General features: G+C 41.5%; 1 protein-coding gene across 13 annotated transcripts in view; it reads left to right on the top strand.

Moving 5' to 3' along the window:
• The window catches only part of FAM135A (family with sequence similarity 135, member A), a 112,603-nt gene that overhangs the window by 95,317 nt on the left and 11,450 nt on the right, over positions 1-5,836 (top strand). The window lies entirely within an intron of this gene.

Raw genomic sequence — 5,836 nt, 5'->3', positions numbered from 1 at the left:
TGGGCCGCACATGGCAGGCCAGGATCTCGCACTGGGGTGGCCAGCGGCTAGGGATCACGCTGCCACCAGCCCCAGGCAGGGCAGCGCAGCGGGATTTGCCTGCAGTATGCAAATTAGCCTCCATCTTTGTTGGTGGTTAATTTGCATATCGCACTGATTAGCCAATGGGAAGCGTAGCGAAGGTATGGTCAATTGCCATGTTTGTCTATTATTAGATAGGATAAATTTACTACCTTCTGTAATATTGGAAGCACATAAAGAAGAATTGAATATTCCACAATCTTAAAAACCAGTTGCAGAGTGATTAGGAACTGGTTCCCCATACATTCTTTCCACTGAAAAGGTCAGGGTTCAATTCCCAGTTAGGGTACATGCCAGGGTTTCAGGCTCAATTCCCGTAGGTGGGGGGAAGGAGGCAGCCGATCAGTGATTCTCTCTCATCATTGATATTTCTGTCTCTCCTTCTCCCTTCCTCTCTCAATAACAAATCAAATTTAAAAATCAATAAAATAAAAACAGTCTCCATTTGAGGGGAACAGATTGCCTTCAGCTTTATCTTCTTCAAAGAACGTTATCTTCTTTTAGACATAACTGAAACCTAGATAATACCCCATCCCATCCCCATTTCCCCACTACTCTTTATAGAGGAGAGGTTGGCAAATTTTTTTTTCTAAAGGGCCAGATAACAAATATTTGGTTTTGTGGACCACAGGATCTCTGTTGCAACTACTCGACAATACCATTGTAGCACAAAAATAGCCATAGACAATACATAAATTAATGAGAACACCCTCCTTCTTGAAAAATTTTCCTCCCTCCAATTCTGTAACATCAGCCTCTCTTGGTTTTCTTTCATCTTGGCTCTCTGCTTCCTACACAGGCTTCTTTTCTTTCCTTTCCAGCCTCTATCACCTGCTATTCTCACTCTGTACATTTTTTTTTGATAGCATCATTTCATATCCATCTTCACCATTGGTACTGCTCAGATATGTATCCCTAAAAGTAAAGTCCTCTGTGCTCTGCTCTAGACCTACATATCTAGCTGCTTACTGAATATACTCACTTATATGACATACAGTGCCTCAGATGCTTTCAGACACCTTCTCTTTCTACTCAGATTTAATTCTCTGGATTCCACAACTACAGGAATGGCCCCATTATCATCTACCCAGACTGAAACTTAGAAGTTGTTCCAGACTCCTCTTTCTCACTCTCTCCTCACATCTATGGAGTTATTGAGCCCTGAAACATTCAGTTTTCTTAGGTTTCTCTTTCTTTTCTTTGCCACTGCTCTAGTTCAACCTTCATCACTTTTTACTTAGGTTATTGCTGTGGCCTCCATACTGGTTACCCTGCCTCCTGTATGCGCCCTTCTCACCAATCTCACTTCCTCATGAGATGAAATTATCTCCTAAAAATTAAATCAGACTATATTGCTCCTTTTTGAAAATCTTTTCACAGTACCTTGCAGCTTTTAGGATGAAGTTTAGATTCTAAGGCTTAGGGCATCAAATCCTTTATCGTCTGGTCCCTTCTTATTTTAATTGCTTACTATCTTACTCTTCCCACATACACATCCTTTGCTTTAGTCATGCCACACATGTTTTATGCTTCCTTGCATTTATCCATACTTTTTCTACTACCGTTTCTTTTGATGTGTGTTTACCCTTCTTTTCAGAACTAATTATCTTCATCTGCTAAAATTAAATTCAAGCACCACCTACTATCAAAAGCTTTTCTTGATGTTCTCTGATTTAATGCTACTCTTCTCTCAGAGTACCTAATATATGACTTTATATCTCAAATCTTATATCTCCAAGACTTACTTCATCAGTGAATTCCAATCCTCATTTGGCCTGCTAGACATCTCTACTTACATATCAGACTAAATATGTTTAATACTGAACATACTATCTTCTTTTGCAACCTCTTTTTTCATCCTTTTTTAAGTGGTACTCTATCTTCTAAATTACTTGATTTGAAACACCTCAGTGTCATCTTTGATTCCACTTCTTTGTGTCCCACAGCCCAAGATTGCTAATATCTCTGAATTCATATGAACATTATATATGAACCTCTTTTATCATACTCCTTATAGTTTATCTGATGTAAGTCATTTTTATATATCTTATCCTCCTTTCTTTAAATATGATCTGCTGTGACAACCCTTTCCCACCCTTCATATATACACACCTAGTATTTACTATAGTTCTTTCTAGTAGTTATTCGGTATAAATCCATTGAATCTTTTCAATATTATTTTCAGTATCCAAAAGCAGGTCAGATATTGTATGGTAAGCTGAAAATCAAATCCGTATATTGGTGACTGATAGTTCCAAGTCTGAAGTAACTTGACCTTGGCTTTTTAAATCTATCCTTTATCTTTATTCCTATCACCCATGTTCTCCATCCTGCTCTTAAAACATTTGGTATGAACACTGGACAGATTTAGTAATTGAATATAGCTACTTCATTTGAGTCCTGTTTTAGCCTTTTCAGGATTCTACCTTTAATGTGTTTTTAATATGATAAAGAAATCTGGGAATGGTTATTTCATGTATTGTCTGTTATTAGAATCAATGAAAGAAACTTTTTTTTATAAGTTGAGTTTTATGATCTTGTTTCTAAAGGTACAGATCAACAATAAGTTTCTTACAGTGTGCAGAAATATATGCATGATTAGTAAAACTACAAGATATTCCTATAAAATCAAATATAAAATCCTTAATTTTAAATATAGTGTATAGTTCTCATGTGAGAAAAACTTACACTAGAACCATTTTGTGTAGCTGTGAAATTTTTACCGCTGCTCTTAATGGGTTAGAAAATATATGAAAAACAAAACTGAATATAAATGTTTTTCAGGGTTTGTGTATTTATACTGCATTTTACAAAGTAAAATTTAATTAGCAATAATAATAAACAGCAACATAAGAAAATAAAAACATAACTATAAAATTTTACTACAAAAATTCTATACTCCATGGCATTCCTCATCTGAACTGATTTGTATGATCTATAATAATAAAAGCGTAATATGCTAATTAGACCAGACAGCTGAACGACCTTCCGGATGTCATTCCGGACGTCCTTAGGGATGAAGCTGCGGCAGCGGGGGCCAAGGCAGAGGCGGTTAGGGGCGATCAGGCAGGCAGGCAAGAGGATAGGGGCAATCAGACAGGCAGGCAGAGTAGTTTTGGCCCAATCCTCACAGGCTAGGCCAGAAACCAGCAGTCTGACATCCCCCGAGGGGTCCTGGATTACGAGAGGGTGCAGGCTAGGCTGAGGGACCCCACCGGTGCACGAATCCGTGCACTGGGCCTTTAGTTAATGTATATTTTCATTACATGATTTCTCTTTAGAAGCTATTTCTAATTGCAGTTTTAAGTATCAACAAATATTAATTGATTTTTAAATTATAATATTATCACAGGGGTTGGAGCAAGCCTGTTTTGAGCTGTGTTCTCCTCCCCCCTTTTTTGTCACCTAGAGAACTGTGAGAAATGAGTAGTCAATTCCTAGGAAATTATTACACCTGTATATCCTATATAATAAAAGGCTAATATGAAAATCGACCAAATGGCGGAATGACCAGTCGCTATGACGTGCACTGACCACCAGAGGGCAGACACTTAACACAGGAGCTGCCCCCTGGTGGTCAGTGCGCTCCCACAGGGGGAGTGGTGCTCAACCAGAAGCTGGGCTCATGGCTGGCGAGCGCAGCGGCGGGGGCGGGAGCCTCTCCTGCCTCTGCGGCAGGCGGACATCCTCCGAGGGCTCCCAGACTGCGAGAGGGTGCAGGCCAGACTGAGGGACCCCTCCCTCCCCGGTTGAACAAATTTCATGCACTGGGCCTCTAGTATACATATAATTACTTTGTTCACAATGTAGAAATATATGGGTTCACATCAGAAACATAAGTAAAACAGGAAAGCATAGAACAATGTTTACATAATCATTTTAAGTAACCAAAATGCAATTATTAGGTGTTTTTAAACAAAAAGTCCTAGTGGTGATTTTTCTTTTATGGTTTCACTCTGTGAAAAGTACAAAGTCTTAGATGCCCTCATCCAATTATTGCTTCTATTTCTTCTGACGGCTAATTTCCTCCTCTTTTGAGAAATATGCCTAATTTCCTCCTCTTGTCTGAAGCAAAATCTAGCCTTCCACCTTCTTTTCTCTTTTTATTTAAGCAAAGCCTCCCCTGTGGGTCTTCCTTTTGAATGTCTTTTTCTCTACTATTCATTATTTTAAAATTAAGGAAACATTTAAAAGCCTAAAATAATTTGTATGATTTCTAAAACACGTTTTTAAAATCACTTTATTAAGTGTGAATTGCCTTTTTTGTTTTGTGGACACAATAGATCTGTAAAGAACTAAAGAAATATTACTTTTAAGAGGAAATTATCTTTTGGGATTAAGGCATTACAATTATAAACATTCATTAGATTTTTATAGCAACTTTTGACCAAAATACCTATAGCATTCTACAAATGGCTGATAGACTATATAGTTCATATAGTATAGTTATGGTTTATTAGCATCTCAGCATTGAATATCTAGGGAAAGAAAAAGATGAAGGAACTAGATCAATGGGGAAGGTAAAACGTTTATTATATATAGACTAGTGGCCCAGTGCATGAAATTCGTGCACGGGAAGGAGGGTTCCCTCAACCCAGCCTGCACTCTCTCCAATCAGGGACCCCTTGAGGGATGTCCGACTGCCGGTGTAGGCCCGATTCTTGTGGGATCAGGCCTAAACCGGCAGCCGGACATCCCTCTCACAATCTGGGACCACTGGCTCCTAACCGTTCATCTGCCTGCTGGCCTGATTGCCCCTAACTGCCCTCCCCTGCCAGCCTGATCGCCCCTAACTGCCTCTGCCTCGACCCCCACCACCATGGCTTTGTCTGGAAGGAAGTCGGACATCCGGAAGATGGCCAGTTGACCTGGTCTAATTAGCATATTATCCTTTTAGTAGTATAGATAGATTATGTAGGATAGGATTGCTTAAATGGGCATGGGGGGAGCCTTTTTTAGCAGGAGGAGATGCTCTTGGCAGACAAAAATAAATAATCCCTATATCTGGACTGATAGCCAGCCATATGCACTATACTGCCAAAGCGGTCATTAAAAAATTGAACTGCTTTCTTACACCTTACACCAAACAGCTGTTGCCCTTAAAACCCCTCCTCAGCCCCCACCTTAGGTTCTGCCTTCACAGTTCACCCAGATTAGGTTCTGATTGGTCGGTTTCCATGCCAGTTAGCGTCCAAAGCTCCACCTCCTAGGCAGCCATTGGCTCCTGTCACTTCAGCCAGATTTGGTTCTGATTGGTTGGTTTCTATGCCAGTCAGAATCTCTGGGCCTGATCAAAGAGGCAGGGCTGATCAGCAGCCCCCATGGAGGCCGGGAGAGAAACAGAGGCGCGACTGCTGGCGAAGCCCGGAGAGAGAGAAAGAGGCAACGGCCGATCAACAGCTGCCACTGAGGCTGCAGATCAGACCCTGCCTCTGTCTTCGGGCCTCTCTACAGGCCTGATCCGCAGCCCCCTCGGCAGTCAGTGCTGGGTCACTGCGCCGCCACCGGCTGCAGTCAGTGCTGGGTCACCATAGCAACCCAGCATTGACTTCTGGTGTTCCGTGGAGCCTTGGTCGTTGTGCATGTTACGAACCCTGGCTCTTTATATATATATACTAGAGGCCCAGTGCACAAAAATTTGTGCACTCGGGAGGGAGGGGGGCCCCCCAGCCCGGCCTGTGCCCTCTCGCAGTCTGGGACCCCTTGGGAGATAACGACCTGCTGGCTTAGGCCTGCTCCCGGGTGGCAGAGGGCA

The sequence above is a fragment of the Myotis brandtii genome, unplaced genomic scaffold (genome assembly GCF_000412655.1).
Source record: "Myotis brandtii unplaced genomic scaffold, ASM41265v1 scaffold471, whole genome shotgun sequence".
In the NCBI taxonomy this organism is placed as follows: domain Eukaryota; kingdom Metazoa; phylum Chordata; class Mammalia; order Chiroptera; family Vespertilionidae; genus Myotis; species Myotis brandtii.
The sequence above is the reverse complement of the archived record's forward strand: the minus strand, read 5'-3'. Positions and strand labels throughout refer to the sequence as shown.